The 24,080-nt window shown below is 41.8% G+C and overlaps 1 protein-coding gene across 2 annotated transcripts in view; it reads left to right on the forward strand.

Moving 5' to 3' along the window:
• The window catches only part of lypd6 (LY6/PLAUR domain containing 6), a 238,790-nt gene that overhangs the window by 64,885 nt on the left and 149,825 nt on the right, over positions 1 to 24,080 (forward strand). The window contains exon 1 of one of the 2 annotated variants that reach the window (XM_087989251.1): positions 4,564 to 4,629. The exons of the other annotated variant lie outside the window; for it this stretch is intronic. The gene's annotated coding sequence lies outside the window, so the exon portion shown is untranslated. Of the gene's footprint in view, positions 1 to 4,563; positions 4,630 to 24,080 lie in introns of those variants that run through there. 2 annotated transcript variants of the gene reach the window in all.

Here is a 24,080-nt window from a genome sequence, read left to right on the forward strand (position 1 = left end):
TTGCTCGCTGTTTAAAGCTTTAGAAGGAGGACCATCAGCCTCAAGGGGCACATTACATTTGCATTTACTTGCATATTTTAAACAGTTTAAGCAAAACTGCTGGCAGATCAGGGAAACATCTCACCAGTTGTACAAGTTAGAGTCAGTATGTTATATGTGCATTTTTATTATGTATGTATTTTGAATATGTTAAGGCTATAGTCCAGAAACTCTTAACTAGTTCATTTATAATTGGGTACTGTGAATGGAGTTCTTTTTGCACATCTTGTAATATTTATTCTCTGACTTTTTTCATTCTTTTTCATGTCCATGCTGCTTGCTCCATGCACTATATTCTTTCATTTAGAGGTACAGTAGTTACAGCTAAATATTAAATGGTGTGTGAATGTAGATAATTCTGTTGGTGATTATTTTTATTAACTGACACCCATGGGACCGAGTATATCAGTTGATCAAATATTCCAGTTGATCAAGAGGTCCATATAATCAATGTAAAAGTACACACCAAGTATTAGAAATGTAATGCAGGGGATACGTACACCACTGGTATACTTTATTTACAGCATAAATCACTTAAGTTTTATTTAAATTATTATTTATCATCAAAGAGTCTCCCCACTTGCACCCTCAACTGACTACTCAGACATTGTGGAAATCAGGATATTGAGAGCACGTGTTCATTAGCTGCTGGTTAAAACAAAGTTTGCTGTATTTCACTCAGTCTGTGTAAAGAAATATTTGCCATCTCTGCTCATGTCTCCTGATGCATTTGATGTGACTGCAGAATCATTAAGTGAACAACCATATATAGAATGCCACCTTTTAGCCTATCCTTAAATTGGTTTCCTTTTCACTGAAAATACATTGTGTTACATTCACATTAAAAAAAAATCTGAAAGTGTAGGATTCCTATATGAAATCTTTCCAACCAGTTATGTCTGGAAGCTAGCACTGGACCTCTCACCAATTTCACTGGAAGACAGTATCAACATTATTGAGTTACCTGAGTGACTCCAATGGCCTCCTCTGTTGTAGGAAAGATATTATTAAACAGGAGAGGGTTCAGAAAAAAAAATTAACAGAATGTTGCCGGGAATTAAGGGTTTCAGATATAAAAATAGATTGGAAAGATTGGGACTTTTTTCAGGGAAGTTTAGGAGGTGACCCTATTGAGGTCTATAAAATCATGAGGGGCATAGATCAGGTGAATGACAAGGATCTTTTCCCCAAGGGTGGGGGAGTTCAAAGCTAGTGAGTATATTTTTAAGGTGAGAGGAGGAAGATTTAAAAAGGGTAAGAGGGACAACCTTTTTAAACAGTGAGTGATTCGTGTGTGGAACAGACTGCCAGAGAAAGTGGTGGATGTGGGTACAATTACAACATTTAAAAGACATTTGGATAAGTACATGAATAGGAAAGATTTGGAGGGATATGAGTCAAATGCAGGCAGGTGGGACTAGTTTAATTTTGGAAAATGATCAGCATGGACTGGTTGGACTGAAGGGTCTCTATCCATGCTGTATGCTACGATTCTATGTGCTTTAGGAAACTCTGATAAGTTGCTGACTGATTCACAAAACAGCTTATTTCAGCATAGTTTCTAAATATTTCATTCTCTGAGTAACTGAGGAGTGACAGATGGAGTTTAATTTAGATAAATGTGAGGTGCTGCATTTTGAAAAGGCAAATTAGGACAGGATGTATACAGTTAATGGTAAGGTCCTGGGGAGTGCTGGTAAACAATGAGACCTTAGAGTACAGGTTCATAGTTCCTTGAACATGGAATCGCAGGTGGACAGGATAGTGAAGAAGGTGTTTGGTATGTTTGCCTTTATTATTCAGTGCATTGAGTATAGGAGCTGGGAGGTCATGGTGTGGCTCTACAGGATATTGGTTCAGCCACTTTTGGAATATTATGTGCAATTCTGGTCTCCCTGCTATAGGAATGATATTATGAAACTTGAAATGATTCAGAAAAGGTTTAGAAGGATGTTGCCAAGGTTGGAGGGTTTGAGCTGTAGGAAGAGGCTGAATAGACTGGGGCTATTTTCCCTGGAACATCAGAGGTTGAAGGGTGACTTTATAGAGGTTTATAAAATTGAGAGGCATGAATAGGGTAAATAGACAAGGTATTTTCCCTGGCGTTGGGGAGTCCAGAACTAGAGAGCATAGGTTTAAGTGAGAGAGGAAAGCTATAAAAGGGACCTAAGGGGCAACTTTTTCACGCAGAGGGTGGTGCATGTGTGGAATGAGCTGCCAGAGGAAGTGGTGGAGGTTGGTACAATTACAACATTTAGAAGGCATTTGGATGGTATATGAATAGGAAGGGTTTAGAGAGATAAGGGCCAGATGCTGGAAAATGGGACTAGATTTATTTAGGATATATAGTTAGCATGGATGAGTTGGATCAAATGGTCTATTTCCATGTGGTATATCTCTATCACTCTAAATTAAAATAAAGTAAGACATCTTGTTTGACTTTGTTTCTTTGAATCAAACCTAATTTTGACATTTTGATGCATGACAATTTGAAAAATATCTCCATTATATTTCTCTCGCAGATACATCAACAATTTCCCGTTCAGCAGAACAATGAAATTGTACCGCTGCGTTCTGTGTTATCGGTTAGCAATTAAATTAAAACGTTTTGCCAGTTTGTCCTACTGTCCTCTGAAAGAAATAATTTTTTCCCCGAGTCGATTTAAAAAAAATTGGCCCAACCTTTTTGTGCTGCCTGCCGCGTTAAGGAAAGAACATGATGCTGTGGAAATGTGTGTCTTTGTGGTTTGTGGATGATTGATGATCAGTCACAGATTCCCACTTAGCACTGTCTGCATTAAGCTACTCAGTCAACAGTTTCCATTTCCCTTTGCAGTGAGCTCACCTTCATCTAACATTAAGTAACTTGTCATTTGATTTGGTTTTGCCACCTCATTATGAACACCTCAACTGTACATATTGATTGGTGCTCATTTGAATTGACTCTTGAATGATGTATAAATTTATCCACAAATTTCTTTAGTTCTATTAGCAAACTTTTATCAGGACTATTTGTTTGCAAACTAGGGAATACCAAGGGACTGACTTGTGGAAAAGATTTCTGGAGAATATCATGGAAAAAGTCAACAATTATATACACATCTTGAATGTTCCAAAGCCTGCAACTGAGCAACGACACATGAAGGATAACATGAAAGATTATGCATGCATTCCTTCAAAGCTAAATGAGCCGTGGGCTGTTATATTGGTGTATTTACAACCATTTTTCACTTAGAATTGCCTCTAATGTACACAATTCATGTTCATGTTCAGGCCACTGGGAAGGAAGATAAATGATTTGGTTTGATTTATTATAGTCATGTGTGTCTATGTACAGTGATAGGTTTGGTTTTGCGAGCAGTACAGGCAACTCATAGCAAGCAAGGACATACAGATCATAGGGTGCTTAGACAGAGCAAAGAATAAAAGGTTATATTTGCATAGGAAGTGCACAAAACAAGGTCATCATTCGCAAGATCAACATTACATGAAGATAGAGAGTCCATTCAGCAGTCTGATAACAGCAGGGAAGAAGCTGCTGTTGAACCTGTTGGTGCATGTGCTCAAGCTTCTGTATCTTCTGCTTAATAGAAGAGGTTGGGAGGGAACTTTAACTGGATGGGAGCAGTATTTGATCATGTTGGCAGCCTTTCTGCGACAACGAGAAGTGTAAAGCAACATTTACAAATATGGAGTTGGAACAATCAGAGTACATTCCCAAATTCCACCAAACTCATATCCATGTTCATGAATGATTAGTGCACAGTATTAGAAAACTAAGAATAGGTTGCCCATGTTTGATATGGTTCAGCCTTTGGACACCTGCTATCATAGTGTAGCTATAGCATAAACAGAGAGCATTCAATTTGTGGCTGCACTGGTTTTTGGAAAGAATTACTCAGCCAGTCCTTGTCCTTCCCCTGTAAGCCTGTAAATTTTTCATCTTTGCGTAATTGTTCAATTTGCTTTTGAAAATCATGATTGAATCTTCCTCCATCAAGCTCTCAGACAACATATTCCAGATCCTAACAGTTTGCTGCGTAAGGACTGATCTCACCATGATGTATTTGGCTCCTTTCCATTCACCTTAAATCAGTGTTCCTCTAGCTCTCAGTCTCTGCCAATGGGAACAGTTTCTCTCTATCTATTCTGATCAGACCTCTCATGGTTTTGAACAGTTAAAAAGTAAGCGATAGGAGTACCAGGCAATGTTATATCCCGTTGTGGCTTCTCTTCCAATAAGTATGATCATTTCCAATCTTTGACCTCAGCATCACTTTCCCAAGAACCTTCCCCAACCATTCCCCCAAGAGACCAAAAATCTGCTTATCTCAGCCTTAAACATATCCAATGATGAAGCATTGGGAGAGTAGTCTAGGCTATTGATATTCATTAAAAATGTGGGCCTCATACCAACCCTTGGGATACTCCAATGTATCAATTTACCTTGCTCCTGCCCAGAAAACAACCATTCACCACTAATCGCTTTATTTGCCTTTCCAGTCAACTTCGTCATGACCTTCTCTTCTGTGCTAGAGGGACTCTTGAAGAGGACTTCAGAGAACTCATCCGTGATGACTTTCTTGAACAGTATGTTACTGAACCTACAAGGGAGGGTGCAATTTTAAATCTGGTCCTGCGTAATGTGACAGTAAAATTAATGATCTCATAGTTAATGATCCTCTCGGAAAGAATGATTACAGTATCGAATTTAAGATACAAATGGAAGGAGAAATAGTATCATCTAAGACCAGGGTATTATGCTTAACCAAGGAGACTATAATGGGATGAGGAAGGAGATGGCTAACTAGGGACACAAGTTATATGGTGGAACAGTTGAGGAACTGTGGAGGACTCTCAAAGAGATTTTTCACAGTGCTCAAGGGAAGTATATTCTGGTCAAGAACAAGGATAGCAAGGGTAGGAAGAGCCAGCCTTTGATAACCAAGGAAATAAAGCAAAGCACCCAATTAAAAGCTCAGGCTTACAAAGTAGCCAAGAGTAGTTGGCAACAAGAGGATTGGGAAAATCTAAAAAAGCAACGAAGCAAGAAATAGAAAAAGGAAAGATAGATTATGAATGCAAACGAGGACACATTTTAAAAACAGGTAGGAAAAGTTTTTATTAATATATAAAAGGGAAAAGGGTGGCTAAAGTGGATGTAGGTCCCTTACAGAATGAGAAAGGAGAACTAGTCTTGGGTAATGCTGACATGGCCAAGGTCTTGAATAACTATTTTATATCAGTCTTTACAGTGGAAGATGAGTCTAACATACCAAAAACTGATGTTAAGGATGCAATGAGAGGTGAGGACCACAATTCAGTTGTTATCAATAAAGGGGCAGTGTTGAGCAAACTTGACGGTGGAAAGATAGATAAGTTCCCTGGTCCTGATGGAATGCACCCCAGGATGCTGACAGAAAAGGCGGAAGTTATAGTAGATGTGTTAGTGGTAATTTACGAAAATTTACTAGATTCCGGGCAGGTCCCGGCAGACTGGAAGACAGCGAATGTCACGCCGCTGTTTAAAAAATGGTGTAGGCAAAAGACAGTTGACTATAGGCCAGTTAGTTTAACATCTGTAGTCAGGAAAATGCTGGAGGCTATCATTAAAGGAGAAATAGTGAGACATCTAGATGGATTGGGTTCCATCAGGCAGATGCAGCATGGATTCAGGAGGGGAAGGTCATGTTTGACAAATTTACTGGAGTTCTTTGAGGATGTAACAAGTGCGGTGGATAGAGGGGAACAGATGGATGTTGTACACTTGGATTTTTAGAAGGCGTTCGATAAGTGCCTCATAAAAGACTCATCCATAAGGTAAGAATGCATGGGGTTCTGGGCAATGTACTAGCATGAACAAAGGACTGGTTAACCAATAGAAAGCAGAGAGTTGGGACAAATGAGTATTTCTCTGGTTCGAGATCAGTAGTGAGCAGGGTGCTGCAAGGGTCAGTGTTGGGCCTACAACTGTTCATGACACATATAAATGATGTGGAAGAGGAAACCAAGTGTTACGTATCCAAGTTTGCTGATGACACAAAATTAAATGGAAAGGGAAACTGTGCACGGGATGTGGAGTCAAAAAGTGTGGCACTGGAAAAGCACAGCAGGTCAGGCAACATTCGAGGAGTAGGACAGTTGATGTTTTGGCATAAGCCCTTCATCAGTCATTCCGGATAAAGGACTTTTGCCTGAAACATTGACTTTCCTGCTCCTTGGATGCTGCCTGACCTGTATTTTTCCAGTGCCACATTTTTTGATTCTGATCTCCAGCATCTGCAGTCCTCACTTTCTCCTACAGGATATGGAGGATCTGCAGAGAGAGTTAGATAGGTTAAGTGTGTGGGCAAGAGTCTGGCAGATGGAGTGCAATGTTTGTAAATGTAAGATAATCCACTTTGCAAGTAAAAATAGAATGTCAGAGTATTATTTAAATAGTGAAAGATTTCAGCATGTTGTTGTGCAGAGGGACTTACAGTGCTTGTATGTGAATTGCTGCAAGTTGATTTGCAACAGGTAATCAGGAAGGCAAACGGAATATTGGCTTTCATTACCAGAGGGATTAAACTTAAGAGCAGGGAGGTTCTGCTGCAATTGTACAAGGTGCTGCTGAGGCTGCACCTGGAGTATTGTGCATAATTCTGGTCTCTTTACTTGCGGAAGGATATACTGGCTTTGGAGAGGGTGCAGAGGAAGTTCACCAGGTTGATTCTGGAGATGAGGGGTTACCCTATGAGGAGAGGTTGAGCCGCCTGAGACTGCACTCGCTAGAATTTAGAAGATTGAGAGGGTATTTTATAGAACCATATAAAATTATGAAAGAGATGGATAAGATAGAGGCAGGCAAGGTGTTCCTGCTGGTGACTGTTTTGGAATGATTGATTGATAGATTTATTGTTGTCATGTACCGAATTACAGTAAAAAGTGCTGTTTTGCTTGGTGTACAGGCAGATAGTACCATACAAAGTGGATCATGATAGCAGAACAGAGTGCAGAATATAGTGTTACAGCTGTTGAAAACATTCTCGCCACAGAAGTTAAAACTGACTGTCAGTTGCTGGGCTTGTCTTTATGCCTTTTTTTGAACAAGGGTATAAAGTTTGCCCTCTGAGACCACCGCTATGTCTCTTACTCATGTAATGTGATCAGAGCTTGCACGATTTTCACCCTTTCTTCTCTCAATATCCTGAGATGCATCTCATTCGCTCTTGGTGATATCAATGTTTAGGACAACCAACCTTTCAAAGACTCTATTAGTTTTTAACCTAGCAAGTGTTTCAACTGCCTCCTCTTCATTACGGTTGTGGCAGTACTTACATAGTAAAAGTGGATGAAATGTATTAATTTACTACCTCAACAGTACCCTGTGCTTCCACACACAAATCCTATTTTTGGTCTTCAATCAGCCACATTCCTTCCTTTATAGCACTTGACTAATTATTTGCCTTTTGGATTCTCCTTTTGCTTGGGCTCTGTCTTTGCTTTCTGACTTCAGTTTGTTTTTACACTTTGCCTCTAAAACTTCTGTATTCAGCCTGGGTCGCACTTGTATTATCAGTCTGACATTTGTTGCAGAAACCCTTTTACTACTTCATCTTTCTTTCTTGGGGGCTTTGATTTTATTTGCGTTACCTGTTCCTCTTGTGTATCCAAATCATCTCCAATGTAAAAACAGTATTATTCTATGACAGTTTCTGCCTGACAATATTTGGTTCCCAATATGAATGAGCGAAAAAGGATCTTTTTCTTTCTTTTGAGGAAAGTTAGGTGTCTGGCATATTTTTCTACTGAAGCTGAGTTTCTGTTTATAGTCTGGGAATTGTATCTGTATTCCCCGTAGGAATAAATTCTTGCTTCTGTAAGTTCAGAGAGTTTGGTTTTAAATTGGCAAAAGTCATAACTTAAGAAGAACTTATGCGTACAGCATAAGTCATACAACATGGAAACAAGTCCTTTGGTCCAATTCATCCATACTGATAGGTCTCCTAAACTGAACTCGTTCCATTTATAGAGTCATAGAGATGTACAGCATGGAAACAGACCCTTCGGTCCAACCCGTCGACGCTGACCAGATATCCCAACCCAATCTAGTCTCACCTGCCAGTACCCGGCCCATATCCCTCCAAACCCTTCCTATTCATATACCCTTCCAAATGCCTCTTAAATGTTGCAATTGTATCAGCCTCCACCACATCCTCTAGCAGCTCATTCCATACACGTACCACCCTCTGCGTGAAAAAGTTGCCCCTTAGGTCTCTTTTATGTCTTTCCCCTCTCACCCTAAACCAATGCCCTCTAGTTCTGGACTCCCTGACCCCAGGGAAAAGACTTTGTCTATTTATCCTATCCATGCCCCTCATAATTTTGTAAACCTCTATAAGGTCACCCCTCAGCCTCCGATGCTACAGGGAAAACAGCTCCAGCCTGTTCAGCCTCTCCCTATAGCTCAAATCCTCCAACCCTGGCAACATCCTTGTAAATCTTTTCTGAACCTTTTCAAGTTTCACAACATCTTTCCAATAGGAAGGAGACCAGAATTGCACGCAATATTCCAACAGTGGCCGAACCAATGTCCTGTACAGCCAAAACATGACCTCTCAACTCCTGTACTCAATACTCTGACCAATAAAGGAAAGTATGCCAAAAGCCTTCTTCACTATCCTATCTAACTGCAACTCCACTTTCAAGGAGCTATGAAGCTGCACTCCAAGGTCTCTTTGTTCAGCAACACTCTCTAGGACCTTACCATTAAGTGTATAAGTCCTGCTAAGAATTGCTTTCCCAAAATGCAGCACCTCACATTTATCTAAATTAAACTCCATCTGCCACTTCTCAATCCATTGGCCCATCTGATCAAGAGCCTATTGTAATCTGAGGTAACCTTCTTCGCTGTCCACTACACCTCCAATTTTGGTGTCATCTGCAAACCCATTGGGAACATCCTTGCTACATTTATCATATCTAGAGTTGTCAGAGTTTTACAGTTTTCTGTGAGATCCCCTTACAGCCAAACTAACACCTAGAGCCAAAGTTTTTACTTTCCTGTAAAATTCTTTTATTCCAGTTTAACGAGTCAAAAACAATGGAATGATTTCCCTTAACTGTATTTTCTTTCAATGTATTCTGAAGAATTGCTTGAGTTTTTTTTTTCAGTTTTGGTTTATTCATCCTGAGGAATATGTGTGTCTGAATTCTTAAGTAGTACATCTCTATTTTCTCTCTGCTCTTTAGTCTTGACATTAACTTGTTTAAAGAAGTGGATTCATTAATCAGGAGTGTTGTCAGCCTCCATACATGAGCAGTCTGGTGATATTTCAGCAATGTAAGTTGTCAAGAATAAAAATAACAAATAAAAAGGACCCTTTGCATAAAATAAAAATTAAATCTAAAAGCTTAATAATAGATAGTTGAATCAGATTTTATCTGAAGTCACCATGTTTTTGAAAATTTTATAGTGCCTTTGACAGATGTTATGAAATTATCTTTTGCACTTACTATGATACTGTTAATTCTGATACCATGACCCCTTGTTCAAGAATCGCCAACCATTGCAATAGTTTATCTTTATCATAGAATCATAGAATTTCTACAGTGTGGAAAGAGGCCATTCAGCCCATTGAGTTTTCACTGACCCTCTGAAGAGGATCCCTTCCAGACCTGAACCCCCACCCTATTCCCATGACAGTGCAGTTACCATTGCTAACCCACCTAGCCTGCACATCCCTGAGCTACTGGGTAATTTAGCATGGTCAAATCCTTCTGATCTGCTCATCTTTGGATTGTGGGAGGAAACTGGAGTACCCGGCAGAAACCCATACAGACACAGGGAGCACGTGCAAACTTCATACTGACAGTCACCCAAGTCTGGGATTGAACCCAGGTCTATGCCACTGAGGCAGCAGTGCTAGCTACTGAGCCACCATGCCACACCAATTCTGTCTTTTCCTCTTAATATGCTGAAGACTTTGATCAAATTGCTCCTTAATCTTTTAAATTCATGAAAGAGCAGGTCTAATTTGTATACAATCTGTCCTCATAACTTTAGCTCTCAAGTCCAGGTATTGGCTACATAAACCTACATTGCACTCTCTCTATGGCCAATTTATCCTTCTTAAGATGTGGTGCCTAGATCTGCTCACAATACTCCAAGTAGGTTTTATCTGGAAGTGAACTTTATCATGAGGCACCCTCTCTTTTACTGGCAAATAAAAAGCTTGCTACTTTTTCTTTGTTGAAAGACCTCTTTTTCGTCTTCCATCCTTGAACTGACCTATCATTTCCTTTGGTGAACTCATCCTCTGTCCATCAATAGGCAAATTTGGTGAAAGTCATCGCTGGGTGACTGTTTTCCCTCACAGCTCTAACTGCTAGCCTGTATTTGATCCTATCTTGAAGCACATAGGGAATGGTCTGCCCTTGGTTTGAGTTACGTCACAGGTAACAGAGTTTTGGATGGCCTCAGGTTTACAGACAGTGGAATTTGGAAGGCTGAGTGTTTGACTACAAGTACAAAAGTAGATATTTAGAACATCTAAAGTTCAGGTCGTGGATTCTGACAAATGGAATAACTCAGACATTTTAACAGCTTGTTCCATGTATGCATTGTAATAAAGTCTGTTTCCATGCTGTACATCTCTATGACTCTAAGACATGACTGTAATGGTGAGAATAGAGTAACTAAGGAGTGCAGATCCTTCTTTGCATCTCCAGTTACGGATTTACTGGACAGATTTAATTCTGAAAATCTACTAGGTTGGGAAGTGCTGAATGAAATGTAATAGACAATAGACAATAGGTGCAGGAGTAGGCCATTCTGCCCTTCGAGCCTGCACCACCATTCAATATGATCATGGCTGATCATCCTTAATCAGTATCCTGTTCCTGCCCTATCTCCATAACCCTTGATTCCACTATTCTTGAGAGCTCTATCCAACTCTTTCTTAAATGAATCCAGAGACTGGGCCTCCACTGCCCTCTGGGGCAGAGCATTCCACACAGCCACCACTCTCTGGGTGAAGAAGTTTCTCCTCATCTCTGTCCTAAATGGTCTACCCCGTATTTTTAAGCTGTGTCCTCTGGTTCAGCACTCACCCATCAGCGGAAACATGTTTCCTGCCTCCAGAGTGTCCAATCCTTTAATAATCTTATATGTCTCAATCAGATCCCCTCTCAGTCTTCTAAACTCAAGGATGTACAAGCCCAGTCGCTCCAGTCTTTCAGTGTAAGGTAATCCCGCCATTCCAGGAATTGACCTCGTGAACCTACGCTGCATCCCTCAATAGCCAGAATGTCTTTCCTCAAATTTGGAGACCAGAACTGCACACAGTACTCCAGGTGTGGTCTCACCAAGGCCCTGTACAGCTGCAGAAGAACCTCTTTGCTTCTATACTCAATCCCTCTTGTTATGAAGGCCAGCATGCTATTACACTTCTTCACTACCTGCTGTACCTGCATGCTTACCTTCATTGACTGGTGTACAAGAACACCCAGATCTCTCTGTACTGCCCCTTTACCTAAATTGATTCCATTTAGGTAGTAATCTTGTTCTTGCCACCAAAGTGGATAACCATACATTTATCCACATTAAACTGCATCTGCCATGCATCTGACCACTCACCTAACTTGTCCAGGTCACCCTGTAATCTCCTAACATCCTCATCACATTTCACCCTGCCACCCAGCTTAGTATCATCAGCAAATTTGCTATATCATTAATATATATTGTAAAAAGCTGCGGTCCCAGCACTGATCCCTGCAGTACCCCACTGGTCACTGCCTGCCATTCCGAAATGGAGCCGGTTATCACTACTCTTTCTTTCCTATCAGCCAACCAACTTTCAATCCAAGTTAGTACTTTGCCCCCAATACCATGCGTCCTAATTTTGCTCACTAACCTCCTATGTGGGACTTTATCAAAAGCTTTCTGAAAGTCCAGGTACACTACATCTACTGGATCTCCCTCATCCATCTTCAGAGTTACATCCACAAAAAATTCCAGAAGATTAGTCAAGCATGATTTCCCCTTCATAAATCCATGCTGACTCTGACCTATCCTTTTACTACTATCCAGATGTGTCATGATTTCATCCTTTATAATAGACTCCAGCATCTTTCCCACCACTGAGGTCAGACTAACTGGTCTATAATTTCCTGTTTTCTCTCTCCCACCTTTCTTAAAAAGTGGTACAACATTAGCCACCCTCCAATCCGCAGAAACTGATCCTGAATCTATCGAACTCTGGAAAATAATCACCAACGCATCCACGATTTCTCGAGCCACCTTCTTCAGTACCCTGGGATGTAGACCATCAGGCCCTGGAGACTTATCAACCTTCAGACCTAACAGTCTCTCCAACACCAATTCCTGTCAAATATAAATTCCCTTAAGTTCAGGTCCTTCAGCCACTGTTACCTCAGGGAGATTGCTTGTGTCTTCCCCAGTGAACACAGATCTGAAGTACCAATTCAATTCTTCTGCCAGTTCTTTGTTCCCTGTAATATATTCCCCTGTTTCTGTCTTCAAGGGCCCAATTTTAGTCTTAACCATTTTTTTGCCTTTCACATATGTATAAAAGCTTTTACTATCCTCCTTTTATATTCTTGGCCAGTTTACCTTCGCACCTCATTTTTTCTCTGCGTATTTCCTTCTTCGTAATCCTCTGTTGTTCTTTAAAAGCTTCCCAGTCCTCCATTTTCCCACTTATCTCTGCTATGTTATACTTTTTCTCTTTTAACTTTATATGTTTCTTAACTTCCCTCGTCAGCCACGGCCACCCATGCCTCCTCCTGGGATCTTTCTTCCTTTTTGGAATGAACTGATCCTGCAACTTCTGCATTATACACAGAAATATCTGCCATTGTTCCTCCACTGTCATCCCTGCTAAGGTTTTGCACCATTGAACTTTGGCCAGCTCCTCCCTCATAGCTCCATAGTTCCCTTTATTCAACAGAAATATTGTCACTTCCAACTGTACCCTCTCCCTCTCAAATTGCAGATTGAAGCTTATTGTATTATGGTCACTACTTCCCAATGGCTCCTTCACTTCGAGGTCTCTGACCAATTCTGGTTCGTTGCACAATACCAGATCCAAAATTGCCTTCTCTCTGGTCGGCTCCAGCACCAGCTGTTCTAAGAATCCATCTCTGAGGCACTCCACAAAGTATCTTTCTTGAGGTCCAATACCATCCTGATTCTCCCAATCTACCTGCATGTTGAAATCCCCCATAACAACTGTAGTAACATCTTTGCGACAGGCCAATTTCAGCTCCTGATTTAACTTCCATCCGACATCCAGACTACTGTTTGGGGGCCTATAGATAACTCTCAAGAGGGTCTTTTTACCCTTAGTATTTCTCAGCTCTGTCCACACTAATAATTGGTATGTTTGTTAAATTAAAATGCATCCAACTGCATTCACTTATACTAGAATTAAAAGCCGATTGGTTTGTGCATTCGTACGCATTGTTTTAAATTGTACATGCTTTGAAAGAAAAGAATTATTTGTATGTTGGCTTTCACTAAGTGATATTGGTTTTCATTGTTAAAATGAATGCTCGAATGACTTTGAGTAGCTGCCTGGCACTTGTATTCCGATGATGTAAGTTGTTTACTGATCATTACTTGAACATGAAACTAATTGTACATACAAACTCATTCTAACTATTATATAATATGGTTTAGAGTACTCACTGAATAGTTACAACCACAACTCCATCCTTTTGAAGGTGACTAGGAATTAAGTGGCTGCACTGATTACATTGCCAGTGTGCTGGATTTGTTTATTAAAGGAGAACAAAACAGAATATTGTTCTTATATAATGGTGGAAAAAATGCAGTTGAAACCTTTGTGAAAGATCGATGCAAATGAGGTTGAAGTCTCATTGATGCTGGACAAATGTCCACAAATATTGTCTGATTTAATGAGCACTGGTTTATTGTTCTTTAGGAATACATCATATGAATTTATGATTTCTGATTTATTTGAATATCGTGGCTTACATGGGGGTGCAGTGATAATTTTGAAATACCAGTGTTGATGTAAATTGGAATGACCATAGCACATGAAGACCACTGTCGTTTGTAGGATGGACGATCATAGTCACTGACTGTATAAGACTCACATTTAAAATCAAACTTTACAATGTCAGTTGAAAAATGCTGCATGGGAGCTTTGCTCAGAAACAATTTGGAATGACATGCAATGCGTGTATGGAATGAAATGCCTGGGGAAGCAGTGGAGGCTAATACAATTACAACATTATAAAGGCTTCTGGATGGATATATGAATAGGAAGGGTTTAGAAGGATATGGGACAAGTGCTGGTAAATGAGACTAGATTAGTTTAGGATATCTGGTCAGCATGGACGAGTTGAACCGAAGGGTCTGTTTCCATGTTGTAGATATCTATGACTCTATGACTCTGAGACATAACAAGAGTTAAAGGTGACTGTGAAGTTCTCTGTTCGTTGCCATCCTGTGGCTTGTACTGCCTGGCATCTTTACTTCCCTTAAGCTGTTTTAGCCTTTAATTCTGTACTGTACCTCCCTGCTTCTGTATCTGAATCACCCTTGTAATATGTGCCTTTGAAAGTGCTTACCTGCTGCAGAATGAGAGTGAGAAATGTAGTTCAGTTGAAGTTCTGGGTCGTAATTTTAACTTTGAGTTATGGTACTTATGTGTTATCGAATTAACCACCCATTGTGTACCTTGTGGTACTTTCTCGACTTTTACAGTTCATGTTGTAGCAATCAGAGCAAACTTAACATCACACTCTCAGACAAAATTAAAATGACTACATTCTGATATTCTCCTTTCTAATCCAATGTTAATAGGTTCAACTATAGTCTAACATCGTCTACCTTGACTAACAATCATGAATTCAGTACAGCCAAAAGGGTGATGCTGGATCCTTCCTGATCTACATAGCTCAGCTGTTCAGTACTTACCATTTTAAACTGAGGTCCTAACTTGTGGTGCAATGGTAGTATCCCTATCTGTGTACCTGGAGGCCCAGTTTCAAGTATCCATTTACTCCAGAGGTGTATATTGACATTTCTGCACATGTTGACTAAATAATATCTAGAGGAACCTTCTACTTGCCTCCAGTGAGAAAGTAGCTGAAGTTATCCATGAATTCTGCTTTCAATACTGTCAGTCTATGATCCTATTCATTTTATGTTAATTCTATAAGGACATTGATGAAATTTTCAACAAGAATAGATTTGGCGTGTAATTTATCCATTTCTGCTGTGGACCATGACAGCATGATTTTAAATTATGATCATGCAAAGATTGAATTAATTTTGGTCTCCAGGGAAGCCACTGGCACTTCCTATCGGCTGGAGAACAGATAATGCATATATGAAGTATTCAAAAGCGCTGATGTTCCATTTCACACTGTCAAAGGCTCGTAAGTTGGCACTTTACATTTTTAAAAGCCTACTCTATCAATAGAGAAGGACATTATTGTCTTTTGCTTGCAAAACTATGAAAATATTGAGAGGGTTATTTATGCTGGATAAAACAGACATCGATGCGATCACTTGCTGTCACTGGGCATTTTCTGTGGCATTCAGTGCAGTAGTGTGCAGTCTGCAGTGGCTGTTGGCTTGCCAACGATTGATGAAGTAGGAAACAGTGAAACTTGAAATGCCAGCTGATTACAGGACAATGCAACATTCAGTCTAAATTCCACATTGTGCCTCACAGCAGGCAACCAGAGTGATTTTACTTGAATATTCATCATTATAAATATCTCTTTACTGTACTCTGTATTTAGTGCAAACCACATGAAGTACACACGTCTTGCTAAGGAACATGTTTTTCACTACTTTAAAAGAGCAATATTAATAGCAAAAACATGGTGATTGACTCTGTCCAAGAATGCGAGTACATAGGCAAAGTATAGTGTGTGGTGGAAATCTGAACTAAAACTTCATCAACATATACAGTATAATGTAATGCCTTCCACCAAAGGAAATGTCCAAAGTTCTGTCAAGGAGCAGTATAAAATAACACAACACCAGGCCAGATCAGGAGTTATCAGAGTGGGTCACCAACAATTTAGCCAAAGAGTGCATGTTAGGGACTGTTTTAAAACATAAGCAGGGAGGTGTATGGAGGGTGCTCCACATTTTAGGGCCTAGGCAGAAAAACAGAAAGTACTGGAAATTATCCTGAGGTCATGGAGAGAGAAAGACAAAGTTTTGGGTCTGTGATCCTTTATCGGAACTTGGAGTAATTGGCCGGCAAGGTTTTTGTGAGGAGGTGGTGGGGGGGTGCAGAGCTGAGCTTGAGAATTACCACCTAATATTGGACTAGGTGCATATTGACCTTCTGGACTCAGCATTGGATCTGATAGTTGACTCTGTACCATCCTTTTAGATGATAACCCTTGGCAATGATTTTATTCTGCCCATTTATATCTCCTCTAGATATTTTTTGTTTTTACATTTGCCCCATTGCAATCTCTAATTGTCTTCACCTTCGTGCCTTTTGTTATTTAATCTGTCTTCCTTTTCACTTTCCTAAAACTTCCCTCCATACCTTTCCTTGCTGTTACTTAAAAATAATTTCACCTCCAAGTATTCCCAATTCCTACAGTTTCTGCAAACAGAATATTTTTCAAGTGTGCGGAGTGAGAGCTGTATCAAATTATGCTGGGTACTGGCTGAGTTCAAATGAAGACTATAAGCAGACATGGAGGGTGAGGGTTAGAGGGCCTAATGAGAGAAAGTGAGGACTGCAGGTGCTGAAGTGGAAAGGCACAGCAGGTCAGGCAGCATCCAAGGAACAGGAGAATTGAGACTCGGCCTAATGGCTTCTAAAATAAAGAAAGGAGATAGCTCTTCAGATCACTCCATCTCAGCACTAATCCACCCCTGACATGTCAGCCTGCCTTCTGCTTCTAGAGACAGCGAGCCCTCCACCTCCCCAGTTGAGTGAAAATTATGCGTTTTGTGACTTTTTTACTGAGGTCATAAAGTCATAGGGTCATACAGCATGAAAACTGACTCTTCAATCCAACCAGTCCATACCAAACATAATCCCAAATTAAACTCGTCCCATCTACTTGCGCCTGGCCCATATCCCTGTAAACTTTTCCTATTCATGTATCTATCCAAATGTCTTTTAAATGTTGCAATTGTATCTGCATCCATCACTTTTTCAGGAAGTTGCAGGGTGGCACGGTGGCTCTATGGTTAACACTGCTGCCTCACAGCACCACGGATCTGGGTTTGATCCCAGCCTTGGGTGACTGTCTATGTGGAGTTTGCACATTCCCCCTATGTCAGCGTGGGATTCCTCCCACAATCCAAAGATGTGCAAGTCAGATGGATTGGCCATGCTAAATTGCCCATAGTGTTAGGTGCATTAGTCAGAGGGAATTAGGCCTGGATGGGTTACTCTTTGGAGGGTCGGTATGTATTTCTTGGGCCAAATGGCCTGTTTGCACATTGTAGATAATCTAAGTTCGTTGTACCTGTGAACCACCCTCTGTGTAAAATAAATTGTCGCTTGTGTCTTTTTCAAATCTCTCTCCTCTCACGTTAAACATGTGCCCCCTTGTCTTGAAATCCTCCATCCTAGGGAAAAGACAATGACTATTAACTCTATCTGTACCCCTCATTATTTTATAAACTTCTATCAGGTCACTTCACAACCTCCTATACTTCAGTGAAACAAAATCCCAACACCTTTTATAACTCAAACTTTCCGTACCTGGCAACATGCTGGTAAATCTCTTCTGAACCCTCTCCAGTTTGATAATATCCCTCCTATAACTGGGTGACCAACACTGGACACAATATACCAGAAGAGGTCTGGAGTCTGGAGAGTTGTGATTCTTGCCGCCTTGAGCTCAGTCAGTTCTGAAAATCTAAGCCACAGTGTTTTTTCTGCATTGGCATTTTTCACAAACCTTGCAATGATCTTGCACAAAGCAGCATTCCACCTCTGCCGAAATCCAGTGGATTAGTCAAAATCAATGCTCCTTTGTAAGTTTTTAACATGAGTTATCTTGAGTGTCTACAATGTAAAAGTAGTCGACATCCTCACAGGTAGAAACAGACTTTCTTCAAGTGAGGTGCACCTGGATTCTGACAAGAAAAGCTCATAGGATTTCGAAATCTGTCTGATGCGTTTCACAGCTTGTTTTGTTGTTTCTCTAATCTTTGAGGTATTCTACAGGAGCTTTTAAATGAAAAAAACACCTGCTTTAACTGAAAACCCAGTTTTACTCTGACCAGACAAAGGAAAGCCCCAGCAAGATTCAACAACAGTTATAACTCTGCAAATGCCAACTGATTTATCTGTTCTGGAACTGTACACTTTGCTGACACGGCTATGTTTATTAACCAGCTCCAGTTTTCTTAATTATTGTGCTAGTGGGGTCTTTTCCTGAACTGCACAGCCCTTAGAGTGGAGGTGCTCAGACACCAGTGTTATACAGTTCACGAGATATCAGGATATATTAACCAATGATTCGAGAGGAACAAATCATAGAATCCCTACAGTGTGGAAACAGGCCCTTCGGCCCAACAAGCCCACACCCCATTCCTCCGAAGAGTAACCCAACCAGACCCATTCCCTTACCTTATTATCCTATATTTTATCCTGAATAATGCAACTAACTTTCACATCCCTGAGCACTATGGGCAACTTAGCGTGGCCAATTCACCTAACCTGTGTATCTTTGGATTGTGGGAGGAAACTGGAGCACCTTGAGGAAACCCAAGCAGACTCGGGGAGAATGTGCAAACTCCACACAGGCAGTCGCCCAAGGCTGGATTCGAACCTGGGGCCCTGGTGCTGTGCTCACCACTGTGCTTCTGTGTGTCCCCACTACTGTGCCATCATGCTGCCCCTTCTCCCAGTGTGTGCACCTTCTCCCATTAATGCTCCTACCCGTTTTTCTGGTAGTTCCCTGTTTAGCCTCGTGGATGCACAGGAAGCCTTTAATAGTGTAACTCCCAAGCAAAGTCTTTAAGAAATGCTGGCATTTACTGGTCAGTGCTTTGAGTTCAGGAGTTGGGAGGTCATGTAACGGCTGTACAGGACACTGGTTAGGCCACTTTTGGAATACTGCGTTCAATTCTGGTTTCCCTGCTATAGCAATGATGTTGCAAAACTTGAAGGAATTCAGAAAAAGTTTACAAATATGCTGCCAGGGTGGGAGGGTTTGAGCTGTAGGGAGAGGCTGAATAGGCTGGGGTTGTTTTTCCTGGAGTGTCAAAGGCTGAAGGGTGACCTTAGAGTTTTCTAAAATCATGAAGGGCATAGATAGGCTAAATAACCAAGGCCTTTTTCCAAGGGTAGGGGAGTCCAAAACTAGAGAGAATAGGTATAAGGTGAGAGGGAAAAAATTAAAACGGCCTAAGGGGCAACTTTCCACGCAGAAAGTGGAGCCCGTATGGAATCCTAGAGGAAAAGATGGAGGCTGGTACAATTACAATATTTGAAATGCATCTGGATGAGTATATGAATGGGAAAGGTTTCAAGGGATTTGGGCCAAATGCTAGCAAATGGTACTAGACAAATTTAGGATATCTGGTCAGCATAGGCGAGTTCGACTGAAGGGCCTATTTCAGTGTTGTACAGTTGTATGACTCAATGACTCTATCAGTTTAATCAGTAGAATATAATACACAAATCAGAGCTAACTAGAGTCAGGCGTCATTACAGAGATGATTTGGAGACAGGCACACAGACATGCACACAGGCACTCCTGCACACTCCTACAAACACACACACACTCCCACACTCTCAAATGCACCCTCTCACAGACTTAGACCCCTTTACACTCACGCATACACACATATACACTTTCTCTCACAGACATTCACAACCCCCCACCCACCCCACATGCGCACACACACACTCCTACAGACACACACACATCCCCTCACAGACTTAGAACCCTTTACACTCACATATACACTTTCTCTCACAGACACTCACAAGATCTGAGCTACAGGGAGAGGCTGAACAGGCTGGGGCTGTTTTTCCTGGAGCATCGGAGGCTGAGGGGTGACCTTATAGAGGTTTACAAAATTATGAGGGGCATAGATAGGATAAATAGACAAAGTATTTTCCCTGGGGTCGGGGAGTCCAGAACTAGAGGGCATAGGTTTAGGGTGAAAGGGGAAAGATATAAAAAAGATGTAAGGGGCAATGTTTTCACGCAGAGGGTGGTACGTGTATGGAATGAGCTGCCAGAGGATGTGGTGGAGGCTGGTACAATTGCAACATTTAAGAGGCATTTATTTGGGTAAATGAATAGGAAGGGTTTGGAGGGATATGGGCCGGGTGCTGGCAGGTGGGACTAGATTGGGTTGGGATATCTGGTCGGCATGGGCGGGTTGGACCGAAGGGTCTGTTTCCATGCTGTACATCTCTATGACTCTATAGCCCCCCCTCCCATGCACACACACACTCCCATATTCACACACGCATCCTCTCACAGACTTAGACCACTTTACACTCACACATACACACATATACACTTTCTCTCACAGACACTCACAACCCCCCACCCCAGACAGACAGACAGACAAACACACACACACACACAAACCCACATGCGCACATATGCATATATGTTTGCGGATAAATTTGCACTTGCAGCATTACGTTGTATTTTACTCAAAAACTGGATGAATCCATGTAAGACTCTGTTAACTCATTTTTTACATTAGAATCAGTCTAAACATTATGGCACAGACAGGGAACACAGGGGGCTAATACCTTCAACTTCTTACCTGGGCTGACACCAGTGAGGCAAGGAATAGGGAGAGAGTGCAGTTGAACACATGGCTGCAAGGATGGTGTAGGAGGGAGGGCTTCAGGTATTTGGACAATTGGACTGCATTCTGGGGAAGGTGGGACCTGTACAAGCAGGACGGGTTGCACCTGAACCAGAAGGGCACCAATATCCTGGGGAGTAGGTTTGCTAGCAATCTTCGGGGGGGTTTAAACTAATTTGGCAGGGGGATGGGATCCGGACTTGTAGTCCAGCAAGTAGGCTAGCTGTTTGTCAGGATGTCCAAGAATGTAGGGAGGCTGTGAAGAAGGTAGCACTGACAGGGAATACTTGCGGACACAGAGATGGGTTCAAGTGCGTATACTTCAACGCAAGGAGTATCAGAAATAAGGTGGGTGAACTTAAGGCGTGGATCGGTACCTGGGACTACGGTGTTGTGGCCATCACGGAAACGTGGATAGAAGAGGGACAGGAATGGTTGTTGGAGGTTCCTGGTTACAGATGTTTCAGTAGGATTAGGGAGGGTGGTAAAAAAGGAGGGGGGGTAGTGTTGCTAATTAGAAATGATATAACGGCTGCAGAAAGGCAGTTTGAGGGGGATCTGCCTTTAGAGGTAGTATTGGCTGAAGTCAGAAATAGGAAAGGTGCAGTCACCTTGTTGGGTGTTTACTATAGGCCCCCCAATGGCAGCAGAGATGTGGAGAAACAGATTGGGAAACAGATTTTGGAAAGGTGCAGAAGCCACAGGTAGTAGTCATGGGCGATTTCAACTTCCCAAATATTGATTGGAAGCTCTTTAGATCAAGTAGATTGGATGGGGCGGTGTTTGTGCAGTGTGTCCAGGAAGCTTTTCTAACTCAGTATGTAGATTGTCCGACCAGAGGGGAGGCCATTTTGGATTTGGTACTCGGTAATGAACCGGGACAAGTGATGGGCTTGTTAGTGGGTGAACATTTTGGTGATGGTGACCACAATTCTGTGACTTTCACCTTGGTTATGGAGAGAGATAGGTGCGTGCAACAGGGTAGGTTTTACAATTGGGGGAAGGGTAATTACGATGTTGTAAGACAGGATCTGAGGAGCATAAGTTGGGAGCATAGGCTGTCAGGGAAGGATGTCGTGGAAATGTGGAACTTTTTCAAGGAACAGATACGACGTGTCCTTGATATGTATGTACCCGTCAGGCAGGAAAGAAATGGTCGTGTGAGGGAACCTTGGTTGACGAGGGAGGTTGAATGTCTTGTAAAGAGGAAGAAGGAGGCTTACATAAGGTTGAGGAAACAGAGTTCAGACAGAGCAGTGGAGGGATACAGGATAGCCAGAAGGGACCTGAAGAAAGGGATTAGGAGAGCTAAGAGAGGGCATGAAAAATCTTTGGCGGATAGGATCAAGGATAACCCAAAGGCATTTTATGCGTATGTGAGAAACATGAGAATGACAAGAATGAGGGTAGGTCCAATCAAGGACAGTAGTGGGAGACTGTGTATTGGGTCAGAAGAGATAGGAGAGGTCTTGAATGAGTACTTTTCCTCAGTATTTACGAATGAGAGGGACCGTATTGATGAAGAGGAGAGTGTGAAACGGACTGGTAAGCTAGAGGAGATACTTGTTAGGAAGGAAGATGTGTTGGACATTTTAAACAACTTGAGGATAGACAAGTCCCCCGGGCCTGATGGGATATATCCTAGGATTATGTGGGAAGCAAGAGAGGAAATTGCAGTACCGTTGGCAATGATCTTTTCATCTTCACTGTCAACGGGGGTGGTACCAGGGGACTGGAGAGTGGCGAATGTTGTGCCCCTGTTCAAAAAAAGGAATAGGGATAACCCCGGGAATTACAGGCCAGTTAGTCTTACTTCGGTGGTAGGTAAAGTAATGGAAAGGGTACTGAGGGATAGGATTTATGAGTATCTGGAAAGGCACTGCTTGATTAGGGACAGCCAGCACGGATTTGTGAAGGGTAGGTCTTGCCTTACAAGTCTGATTGAATTCTTTGAGGTGGTGACCAAGCATGTGGATGAGGGTAGAGCAGTGGATGTAGTATACATGGATTTTAGTAAGGCATTTGATAAGGTTCCCCATGGTAGGCTTATGCGGAAAGTCAGGAGGCATGGGATAGAGGGAAATTTGGCCAATTGGATAGAAAACTGGCTAACCGGTCAAAGTCAGACAGCAGTGGTAGATGGTAAATATTCAGCCTGGAGCCCAGTTACAAGTGGAGTTCCGCAGGGATCAGTTCTGGGTCCTCTGCTGTTCATAATTTTTATTAATGACTTGGATGAGGGAGTCGAAGGGTGGGTCAGTAAATTTGCAGATGATACGAAGATTGGTGGAGTTGTGGCTAGTGAGGAGGGCTGTTGTCGGCTGTAAAGGGACTTAGATATGATGCAGAGCTGGGCTGAGGAGTGGCAGATGGAGTTCAACCCTGCCAAGTGTGAGGTTGTCCATTTTGGAAAGACAAATAAGAATGCGGAATACAGGGTTAACGGTAGGGTTCTTAGTGTGGTGGAGGAACAGAGGGATCTTGGGGTCTATGTTCATAGATCTTTGAAAGTTGCCACTCAGGTGGATAGAGCTTGTAAGAAGGCCTATGGTGTATTAGCATTCATTAGCAGAGGGATTGAATTCAAGAGTCGTGAAGTGATGTTGCAACTGTACAGGACTTTGGTTAGGCCACATTTGGAGTACTGTGTGCAGTTCTGGTCGCCTCACTTTAGGAAAGATGTGGAAGCTTTGGAGAGGGTGCAGAGAAGATTTACCAGGATGTTGCCTGGAATGGAGAATAGGTCGTACGAGGATAGGTTGAGAGTGCTAGGCCTTTTCTCGTTGGAACGGCGAAGGATGAGGGGTGACTTGATAGAGGTTTATAAAATGATCAGAGGAATAGATAGAGTAGACAGTCAGAAACTTTTTCCCCGGGTACAAGAGAGTGTTACAAGGGGACATAAATTTAAGGTGAAGGGTGGAAGGTATAGGGGAGATGTCAGGGGTGGGTTCTTTACTCAGAGAGGTGGGGGCATGGAATGCGCTGCCTGTGGGAGTGGTAGAGTCAGAATCTTTGGTGACCTTTAAGCGGCAATTGGATGGGTGCTTAAGCTAGGACAAATGTTCGACACAACATCGTGGGCCGAAGGGCCTGTTCTGTGCTGTATTGTTCTATGTTCTATGTTCTAAGACACTGGTAAGGCCATATTTGGAGGACTGTGTACAATTTTGGTTGCCCTGATGTTGGAAGGGTGTAATTAAATTGGAAATGGTGCAAAAAAGATTTACAG

This window comes from Chiloscyllium plagiosum, unplaced genomic scaffold, assembly GCF_037043375.1.
Source record: "Chiloscyllium plagiosum isolate Xiang-an unplaced genomic scaffold, Cpla_swu_hap1 HiC_scaffold_7, whole genome shotgun sequence".
In the NCBI taxonomy this organism is placed as follows: Eukaryota; Metazoa; Chordata; class Chondrichthyes; order Orectolobiformes; family Hemiscylliidae; genus Chiloscyllium; species Chiloscyllium plagiosum.